We start from the raw sequence: 11,342 nt of genomic DNA, 5'->3' as shown, positions 1-11,342 counted from the left end.
CTTTTTCTTTCTTTCTTTCTTTCTTTTCTTTCCTTTCTTCTCTTTCTTTTTCTTTCTTCTTTCTTTCTCCTTCCTTCCTTCCTTCCTTCCTTCCTTCCTTCCTTCCTTCCTTCCTTCCTTCCTTCCTTCCTTCCTTCCTTCCTTCCTTCCTTCCTCTCTTTCTCTTTTTCTTTCTTTCTCTCTTCCTCTTTTTCTCTTTCTTTCTTCTTTCTTTCTTTCTTTCTTTCTTTCTTTCTTTCTTTCTTTCTTTCTTTCTTTCTTTCTTTCTCTTTCTTTCTTTCTTCTTTCTTTCTTTCTCTTTCTTTCTCTTTCTTCTTTCTCCTTCCTTCCTTCCTTCCTTCCTTCCTTCCTTCCTTCCTTCCTTCCTTCCTTCCTTCCTTCCTCCCTCCCTCCCTCCCTCCCTCCCTCCCTCCCTCCCTCCCTCCCTCCCTTCCTTCCTTCCTTCCTTCCTTCCTTCCTTCCTTCCTTCCTTCCTTCCTTCCTTCCTCTTTCTCTTTTTCTTTCTTTCTCTCTTTCTTTCTTTCTTTCTTCTTTCTTTCTTTCTTTCTTTCTTTCTTTCTTTCTTTCTTTCTTTCTTTCTTCCTTTCTCTCTCTCTCTCTCTCTCTTTCTTTCTTCTTTCTTTTTTTTTTTCTGAGCAAAACAAAATCAAATTTAATGGTCTTAAATGCAAAAATAAAAACAAACAAAAAACACAAAAAAGCAAAAGAAAATTAACAGAATAGAACCCAAAATGTCAAAGCAATGCGAAAACTTTGAGGGTTAATCTTTAAAACTACAAATCAAAGGGTTTTTTGTTGTTGTTGTTAATTCACAAGAAGTACTTTCTGATGAGTGTTCATATAAAAGCAAAGTTTCAAAGCAAAATACGACTAACAGAAAAAAGTCTAGCCACTCATGAGAAGGGGTGAGAGAAATACAATGCTCAAATGTTTGTGTGTTATTAAAAGTAGAGCTATCTTATGCATTTGAGCTATGTTAAATGCTTTTGGAAACTGGAGAGAAGCCTTTGCACTTGGTGTTGAAATCATGAATCATTTTCACATTGGTGACTGTGCCAAAGGGGCCAAACATCTCCAGAGGATTTCCTTAGTGGTATCTTGACCAAAGTTGTAGATGAAGATGAACCAGTCCTGAAGACGCATTGCCTGCGACATTAACACCAGAAAGCCCACTCATGTAATCTATACCTATAGGAAGAACCTGAATCTCTGTGCCTGGTGATACACCAGTCTTCTGAACTGTCTAGCTGGTGAGTTGTACAGCTGAGAGAACAGCACCACGTTTTTGTTCTGGTTGGGACTGACTGCAAACTGCACTGTAATGGTGTCAGGGGAACCTGGGGGCTTATGAACATTATAATTGCCTCTTCTGCTTCTGACCATTTGTCAAACCGGATAAGTGCAACCCCTCTGGACAAACTTGTTGTCTGGTCCATGACTCAGGAGTTGATGATTTGCACCAATTGAGAGACCATGTCCTCCACTTCCTTCTGGTTCATGGTCCCGGGGAGCCCGCTGATGTACAAGTTGGTGTCTTTGATGACCTCAGCTTGGGCAAGCATATGACAACTTAATGGTTTTGGATTGAAGCTGCAGGCCATTCAGAGTGCTTATTGCTTTCTCCATGTTCTTTGAAGTCACATAGTTCACAAAACCATACCCCAAACTGTGTCCTGTAACTATCCAGAACAAGTTCTGCACATTTGACTTCACCAATACTGCTGAACAGACTTCACAACTCATCCGTCTTAGGTCATGTTCTGAGGGAAGTAGCTGACGATTAAATTTGTTCTCCAGATGTCATCCCTGCAGTATTTGGCCATGTGTTCTTCCTAACCATTAAACATTGTATTTTTTAAAAATTTGAATGCAGGTGGGAGGGCTGCTTTGAGGCCAGTGAGCAGCAGCAGTGTGGCACTAATGGCTACGCTAGGCCTTGATAGCAGTGGCAGTGGCAACAGATATAGGGAGGACCGTGACTTTCTATTTCTGATGTATTACTCTTACAATATCCATTGGTTCTGAAATTCCTATCCCTTTGCCCATTATCCATCCTTTCCTGTAAATATCTCAACATAATATTCTTTTTAAATGTTCTTCTCTGCTAGTAATCTGTAAGTCTCTACTGGCTGTTCTTGATAATAGATCCAATTCCTTCCCTCTTCATGTGTCTTGTGATTTTTAAAAATGCATTCTATATTACACATAAAAGAACAGTGGAGAGTAAAGCATAATTTTGTGTCTGTTCAAAGTGCATGCCTTTCATTCTGTGGTGGTTAGGGTAAGGGACTTACCTTTCAGAATCCCTCACAAATTGAATTGAGCTGTTGCTGGACTGCAGCCTTAATTAGATCGAGTTCACCTTCATTTAGCCCAATCACTAACCTGTCATGCCTCATCTCCCAAGAAACTGAGCAATTTGATATTTTTTAAAAAATGTTTTACTTGAAATAAGAGCTCAATCTCATTTTCAGTTTGAATCCTAATTTGGTTCCAACTTGCAATTGTGATGTCCTAAAATGCATGAATTCTCTTTGCTTACTAGGCCCTCTTACATTGCTACTTTCTCAGTCAAATTCCAGGGAAAGGGGCAAAAGAATTGTTTGGTCAGGTACTTAACGCTCTTGCAGACCCATCTCACAATGTTTTCAAAAGTTTAGTTGATTTATTCTTTCTTGAATTTCCTGGTCTATGGCAGGTCCACTTCTAATCCAAGACTCAGTCAGGCATTTGCCCCAGGTTAAGTTGCAGCCTCTGCTTACTTACGAAGAACTCATCCTCTTCAGTATACATCCAGGAGACAAAATAAGAGTATAAGCTGAGGAGGCACAGAGGAACAAGCTGTACCTTCACAGTCTCACAAAAAATGCTTCTGGGGAAGATAGTCTGACCAATTCAGCACAACCCTAGAGACTGCTGGAAATAAGAGAGGGTCTCAAAAGTGGGGCTGATATTAGTGCAGTTAATAATTGAAGGTCAATATAACAACCTTCAATAATTCCCCTCTCACCTATGCTTCTGTGCTTGGAGACAGGTATTTATCCCCTTGAAAAAATAGTCAAAACAGTTCTCTAAAAGGCATGTAGGTATTTATGCCCAAGAGTAAAACCTTCCCTTACCTGGAATGTGGGATTCCCACAACATAAAGTCTGGCTCAAAGCTGAGTCTGAGATCCAATTTCTTAGCCATAGCTCAGTAATTTCTGTAAAGTTACTGAGTTGACTCAGTCTCCTCATTCATAAAATAAAAGTATGTCTATCAGTAAAAGGTATTTGTGAGTTTAATGAAATCATGTATGGGAAGTGTTTAACACAGTGCCTAGAATACAGTAAACATTCAATAGATAATAGCCATTGTCATTTTTTATTGTTATTGATGAAATAGTTGTTTTATATGAAAAGAAAGGAATTCAAAGGTAAGGTATTAGAGAGAAAGAGGAACATCTTTTCTAACTAGGTAGGAAACAGGTGAGAAGGGGTATCAATGCATATGTGTGGATTATAAATTAAAATCCTCATCCCAGTTTCCTTATCAATACCTTGTTTTGTAGAACAAGGAATCAATATGTATAAGGACTCCAAAGAACCTAAAAATATCTATTATAAAATTGCATTAAAGTGGCATCCATCTGAAATTCCATATATATAAAAACTAAATTATTAGGAGAAAATTCACTGTGCTATTTGTATTACCAAGCCATAAAACAAAAGATTTTTAACTTTTTAAAAATTATTCCAGGAGAGTGACATAAGAGGAATGGCGGTGTGAGATATCCCCTTGGTCTCTCCCCTTCAAGTTTCAACAATTTGAACAGCTACAATTTAACAAAGAAGTCCCTCTTCAATGCACAAACACTGAAACATCTAAAGGTGGGCAAGTGGAGCAAACCAGGAGGTGAGAAGGGAGAAGAGTCATGGACACAGCCCTACAGCCCAAAGCTCACTGTGGACTCAGCCTGCAGAGGGGAGAAATCAGGTTGTGCCTGGCACTCCCTTCAGCAAGAAGGAGCAGAGATCCAATGAGCATTCCTGCAAAAGTGGGCATTACTAGCTGCAGCTGAGCCCAGGGACCTGGGCATGGATGCAGCACAAAAGTACAACCACAGTTGTCTGGCAATCGACATTCCAGACAGAGAAACAAAGCCACAGAGCCTGGTCGCTTCCCCTTAAACTCCTAACTCTTGAATCCCCTCACCCATCATGTCAGGTTGCAGAGTACATTATCTGCAGAGCTGAAAACTGGTGCTACAAAAACACATTTTTCCTAAGTGAAGGGTGCGTTCTGCATCTAACCCCAGGATCAGGTTGAGGCACAAGGGGTATGGTGTAGAGGTCCACCGGTCTCCAATCCTGGGAGGCAAAGAAACAAAGGAGGTTCTCACAGCTTACCCACTCCAACACATCTGTGGCTGCATTGCTGGTGGGCCTGACTGCAGAAAACAACACTGAGATTTCCCGGATTTGGAGCCCCATCGCCTACCATGTTCCCCTGTAGGGTTGGTCCCCTGAAATAGTGCCACCAGATCAAAAGGGGCGTGGCAGTTATAAGAGGGAAGTTTATATCATTACAAACCATCCTCAAGAAAAAAGAAAAATCTCAAGTAAACAACTTAACATTACAGCTTAAAAGACTCAAAAGAGGAGGAAAAAGAGCAGACCAAAGTCAGCAAAAAAAAAAATAAATAAAATAAAAACTAGAGATGAATTGAATGAAATTAAGAACAAAAAGACTATACAAAAAATTAATACAACAAAGAGCCAGTCCTTTGAAAAGATTAACAAAAGACAAAACCCTGGCTAGACTCAGTAAGGATAAAAGACCAAAGACTCAAACAAAATAATAAATGAAAAAGATGTTACCATAGACATCACAAAAATACAAAGGATCATACTAGAATACTATGAAAGACTATATGCCACCAAATTCAATTACCTAGAAGAAACAGATAAGTTCCTAGAAATATATAACCTTCCTAGACTGAATGACAAAGAACTGGAAAATCTAAATATATCGATTACCAGTGAGACAATTTAAACAATCATCAAAAACTTTCCAAAAAGTAAAAGTCCAGGATCAGATTGCTTCACCAGTGAAGTCTACCAAAAATTCAAAGAAGATTTGATACCTATTCTTTTCAAACTCTTCCAAAAAAATTGAAGAACAGGCAATACTTCCTAACACATTTGATGAGGCCAACATAACACTGACACCAAAACCTGGCAAAGATAACACAAAAAAAGAAAACTACAGACCAATATGTCTGATGAATACAGATATAAAATCCTAAACAAAATACTAGCAAATTGAATACTTAAAAATAAAGTCACAATCAAGAGGGTTAATTACAGAAGCACAAAGGTGGTTCAACATACACAAATTGATTGATATAATACACCACATCAACAAAACAAAAAATAAAAATATTTTATCAATAGATGCAGAAAAAGCTTTTAATAAGATACATCTGTTTATGATAAAAACACTAAATAAAATAGGTATAGTAGAAAAGTACCTCAACATAATAAAGGCTATATATGACAAACCCTCAGCTAATATCATACTCATTGATGAAAAACTTAAAAGTTTTTCCTCTAAGATCAGGAACAAGACAAGAATGTCCCCTCACCACTCTAACTCAAGATAGAACTGGAAGTTCTAGCCAGAGCAGTCAGGCAAGAGAAAGAAATAAAACACACCAAGCCCTACTCAGTGTTGCTAAGCAGTGGTTAGAGCGTCAGCCCGGGCACTGAAAGGTACCAGGTTTGATTCCTGGTAAAGGGCACATACCTGAATTGCAGGTTTGAGCCCTGGCCCCACTTGGGGTGTGTGCAGGAGGTAACCAATCGATGTTTCTCTCTCACATGGATCTTTCTCTCCACCCCCTCCCTAAGCCCCTTCCACTCCCTCTCAAGTACAATAGGAGGGCCCACATAATGTGCAAAAGAGACATTCTTAGAGCACGCAGCTCAGGTCATCAGGGAGACTGCGCCACTGGGTCCCACCGGTCACCTATTATATAAGACTGGGAGTCATAGCAGACCTACCTACTACATAACACAAACAGGCAGCCAAAATGGAGAGACAAAGAAACAGGATCCAAATGAAGGAACAATAGAATTCTCCGAGAGAAGAGCTAAATGAAATGGAGGTAAGCAACTTATCAGATATAGATTTCAGAGTAACAATGATAAGGATGCTCAACAGCATGAAAAAGGACATAGAAACCATAAAAATGTACCAGTAAGAAATGAAGAATGCCATATCTGAAATAAAGAATACACTGGGAGGAATAAACAGTAGGCTAGATGAAGCAGAGGATCAAATCAGTAACTTAAAAGGCAAGGTAGAAAAAAAAGCAACCAATCAGAGCAGTGAAAAGAAAAATGAATTAAAAAAGAATGAGGATAGTTTAAGGACCTTTGGGACACTGAAGAGTAACAACATCTGTGTCATAGGAGTATCAGAAGGAGAAGACAGCAAAGGATCGAGAACCTATTTGAATAACAACTGAAAACTCCCATAACCTGGTGAAAAAAGAGGCATACGAGTCCAGGAAACACAGAGTCTGAAACAAGATGAACCCAAAGACACCCACAGCAAGGCACATCATAATTAAAAGGCCAAAAGTAAAAGACAAGGAGAGAATTTCAAAAGCCACAAGAGAACGTCTGTTGTTTACAAGGGAGCTCTCATAAGACTGTCAGCTGATTTCTCAACAGAAACATTTCAGGCCAGAAGGGATTAGCATAAACTATTAAAAGTGATGAAAAGCAAGAACCTACAACCAAGGTTACTTTTCTCAGCTATTTTATCATTTAAAATTGAAGGAGAAATGAAAGAAGAAGAAAGAGGAAGAAGGAAGAAAGAAGGAAGAAAAAGAAAGGAGGAGGAGGCGAGGAAGAAGAAGGAGGAGGAGGAGAAAGGAGGAGGAGTAGGAAGAGGAACAACAACAACAAAACCCAACATTAGAAAATAAAATCGCAATAAATATGTACCTCTCAATACTCACTTTAAATGTAAATGGCTTAAAGGCTCCAACCAAAAGACACAAGGCAGCTCAATAGATAAGAAAACAAGACCTATGTATATACTGTCTTCAAGAGGCCCACATCAGAATGAAAGATACACACAGACTAAAGGTAAAGGAATAGAAAAAGATATTTCATGCAAGAGGAAAAGAAATAAAAGCTGGAGTACCAATTCTTATATCTGACAAAATACACTTTAAAACCAAGGCTATAGTAAGAGACAAAGGACAATACATAATAAACAGAGCAATCCAACAAAAGAATATAACCCTTGTAAACATTTATGCACCCAACACAGGAGCACCTAAATATGTAAATCAAATCTTGATGGATATAAAGGGAGAGATTGACAATAATACAGTTATAGTAGGGAATTTTAACACCCTATTGACTTCAATGGATAGACCTTCCAGACAGAAAATCAACAAGAGGACAGCGGCCTTAAATGACACACTAAGTCGCATGGATTTAATCAATATCTTTACCCCAAAGCAGCAGAATATACATTATTTTCAAGTGCTCATGGAACGTTTTCTAGAATAGAGCACATTAGGACACAAAACAATTCTCAATAAATTTAATAAGAATGAAATCATATCAAGCATCTTCTCTGGCCATATTGCTATGAAACTTGAAATCAATCACAAGAAGAAAACTGAAAAGAAGACAAAAACATGGACACTAAATAACATGTTACTAAACCAAGAATGAGCTGACAATGAGATCAAGACAAAAATCAAAAGGTATCTTGAAACAAATGAAAATGTGAACACAACAAACCCAAATCTGTGAGACACAGGGAAAGCAATCCTCAGAGGGAAATTTATAGCATTACAGGCCTATTTCAAGAAACAAGAAAAGCTCAAATCAACAATCTAACTTTACATTTAACGGAACTTGAAAAAGAACAACAAACAAAGCCAGAGTGTGTAGAAGAAAGGAAATAATAAAGACTAGAGCAGAAATAAATGAAATAAGTGTCTTAAAAAAACAATACAAAATATCAATGAAACTCAGAACTGGTTCTTTGAAAAGATAAACAAGATGGACAAACCTTTATCCAGGTTCATCAAGAAAAAAAGAGAGACCCAAGTAAATAAAAGCAGAAAAGAGGAGAAGTAACAACTGACACCAAAGAAATACAAAAGACTATATGCCAATAAATTGTACAATCTGGATGAAATGGATAAATTACTAGAAACATACAATCTTCCAAAACTAAATCAGGAAGAATCAGAGAATCTGAATAGACAGATCACAATTAGTGAAATTGAAGCAGTTAATAATAATAATAAAAAACCCTCCCAACAAACAAAAGTTCTGGACCAGATGGCTTCACAGGTGAAAGTTACCAAATATTCAAAGAAAAACTAACACTTATCCTTCTCAAACTATTCCAAAAATTCAAGAGTAGGACAGACACCCAAGCTCATTTTACAAGGCCAGCATTTTCCTAAATTCAAAAATCAGAGAGAAAGACAGCAAACAGACAATAGTGTGGAGAAGAACAGGGTGGGGTGTGGTGGTGGAGGGGATCAATGTGAGGAAAAAGGGGGACACCTGTAATACTTTCAACAATAATAAAAAATAATTAAATAATAATTAAAAAAAAGAAATTATAGGCCAATATCGCTTACAAACATAGTTGCTAAAATCCTCTACAAAATATTAACAAACTGAATCCACCAATACATTAAAAAGAACATAAACCATGATCAAGTAGGATTTATTCCAGGATGCAAGGTTGGTATAATATCCACAAAATAAACATGATACACAACATAAAATAATGAAGGATAAAAACTACATGATTATATCAATAGATGCAATTGAGCACCAATTTATGATAAAAACTCTCAGCAAAGTGGAGAGGGAGCTATGTAATAAAGCCCATATATGACAAACGCACAGTCAATATCATACTCAATGGGCAAAACCTACAAGCATTCCCCTTAAGATTGGCAACAAGACAAGGATGTCCACTTTCACCACTCTTACTCAACATAGTACTGGAAATCCTAGCCACAGCAATCAGACAAGAAGAAGAAATAAAAGGCATCCATACTGGAAAGGAAGAAGTAAAATTGTCATTATTTGCTGACATGATACTGTATATAGAGAATGCTAAAGATTCAAACCAAAAAGCTACTAGAACTAATCAATGGATTCAGTAAAGTAGCAGGCTACAAAATAAATATCAAGAAATCACTTGTATTATCACCAATAATAAACTAGCACAAAGGGGAACTGAAAAAAACTACCCCATTCCACAATTGCTTTAAAAAGAATAAAATACATAGGAATAAATTTAATCAAGGATGTAAAAAACCTGTACTTGGTAAATTATAAGATAATGAAGAAAGAAATTGAAGAAGATACAAATAAGTTGACAAATATACAATGTTCATGTACAGGGAAGAAATAACATCATTAAAATGTCTATACTACCCAAAGCAATCTATTGATTCAACACAATTCCTATCAATGGTGTATTGTACAGAACTAGAACAAATATTCCAAAAATGTATATGGAATCACAAAACACCGCGAACAGCAAGAGCAATATTGAGAAAGACTAACAAAGTTGGAGGAATCAGGCCACCTGATATCAAATTACACTACAAGGCTATGGTATTCAAAACAGCATGGTACTAGCATAAAAACAGACATATATAGATCAATGGAATAGAAAAGAGAGTTCAGAAATAAACCTACACTTTTATAGTCAATTAATATTTGACAAAGGAGGCTAAAACATACAATGGGAGAAAGATAGTCTATTCAATAAATGGTGTTGAGAAAACTGGACATATACATGCCAAAAAATGAAACTAGACCACCTTCTTATACCACACACATGAATAAACTCAAAATAGATGAAAGACTTAAGTGTTAGACTCAAAACCATAAAAATCTTAGAAGAAAACAGACAGTAAAATCTTAGACATTTCTCATAGCAATATTTTTTCTGATATATCTCCTCAGACAAGGGAAACAAAAGAAAAAATAAATGGGACTACATCTAAACTAAAAGAGTTTTTGAGCAGCAAAGGAAACTATCAACAAAATGAAAATATAACCCACTGAATGGGAGAATAAATTCACCAATGATATATTTGATAAGGGGTTAATAACCAAAATTTATAAATCACTTATAAAACTCAACACCAAAAGAACAAACAATCCTATTAAAAAATGGGCAAATGACCTGAACAGACACTTCTCCAAAGAGGGAATACAGATGGCCAATAGACACGAAAAAATGCTCAGTGTTACCAATCATCAGAGAAATGAATTAAAATCACAAAGAGATATCACCTCACAGATGAGAAAATGGCTATCATTAATAAATTCACAAATGACAAGTGTTGGCAAGGATGTGGAGAAAAATGAACCCTTGTGCACTGTTGGTGGGAATGCAGAATGGTGCAGCCACTGTGGAAAGCAGTATGGAGTTTCTTCAAAAAATTAAAAATGGGCCCTAGCAGTTTTGGCTCAGTGGTTACAGTGTTGGTCAGTGAACTGAAGAGTCCTGGGTTCAATTCAAGGGCACATAACTTGGTTGTAGGCTGAAAACCTGCCCCAGTTGGGGTGCATGCAGGAGGCAACCAATTGATTTGTCTCTCTCATATCAATCTTTCTCTCTCTCTCTCCCCCTCCCCTTCCACTCTCTCTGAAAAGCAATGGAAAAAAAATCCTTGGGTGAAGATTAAAAATAAAAATTAAATTAAAAATGGAATTGTCTTTGACCCAGTGATCCCAGTTCTGGGAATGTATCTTAAGAATCTCAAACTAATCTGAAAGAATATATGCACCCCTATGTTCACAGCAGCATTTTTTACAATAGCTACTATTTGGAAGCAGCCCAAGTACCCATGAGTGGATCAGTAGGTAAAAATGCTATGGTACATTTACACAATGGAATACTTCTCAGCTGTAAAAAAGAAAAATTTCCCCTTTGCAACAGTATGAATAGACCTAGAGGACATTACGCTAGGTGAAATAAGCCAGTCAGAGAAAGACAAGTACGGTATGATTTCACTAATATATGGACTTTAATGAACAAACTGAACTAACATGCAAAATAGAGACAGACTCATAGATAGATAGCAGGATGACAGTTCTCATGGTGGAGGGATGAGTTGGGAGGGTGGAGGGACTAAGCAAAAAAGGAAAAAGAATGAGGAAGAACTCATGGACATGGACAACAGTGTGGTGATCATGGGAGGGGAGGGATGTGAATGGAAGTGGAAGAGGGTTTAAGGGAGGATAAACAGTGATGGAAAAAAATATAAAGCATAACTTAAAAAAAAG

The 11,342-nt window shown here is 37.2% G+C and overlaps 1 pseudogene; it reads right to left on the bottom strand.

Moving 5' to 3' along the window:
• Positions 1–626: 626 nt before the first annotated feature.
• LOC107530701 (ELAV-like protein 1 pseudogene) lies at positions 627–1,847 on the bottom strand (annotated as a pseudogene).
• Positions 1,848–11,342: the final 9,495 nt, after the last annotated feature.

The sequence above is a fragment of the Miniopterus natalensis genome, chromosome 10, assembly GCF_054644295.1.
Source record: "Miniopterus natalensis isolate mMinNat1 chromosome 10, mMinNat1.hap1, whole genome shotgun sequence".
Taxonomy (NCBI): domain Eukaryota; kingdom Metazoa; phylum Chordata; class Mammalia; order Chiroptera; family Miniopteridae; genus Miniopterus; species Miniopterus natalensis.
The sequence above is the reverse complement of the archived record's forward strand: the minus strand, read 5'-3'. Positions and strand labels throughout refer to the sequence as shown.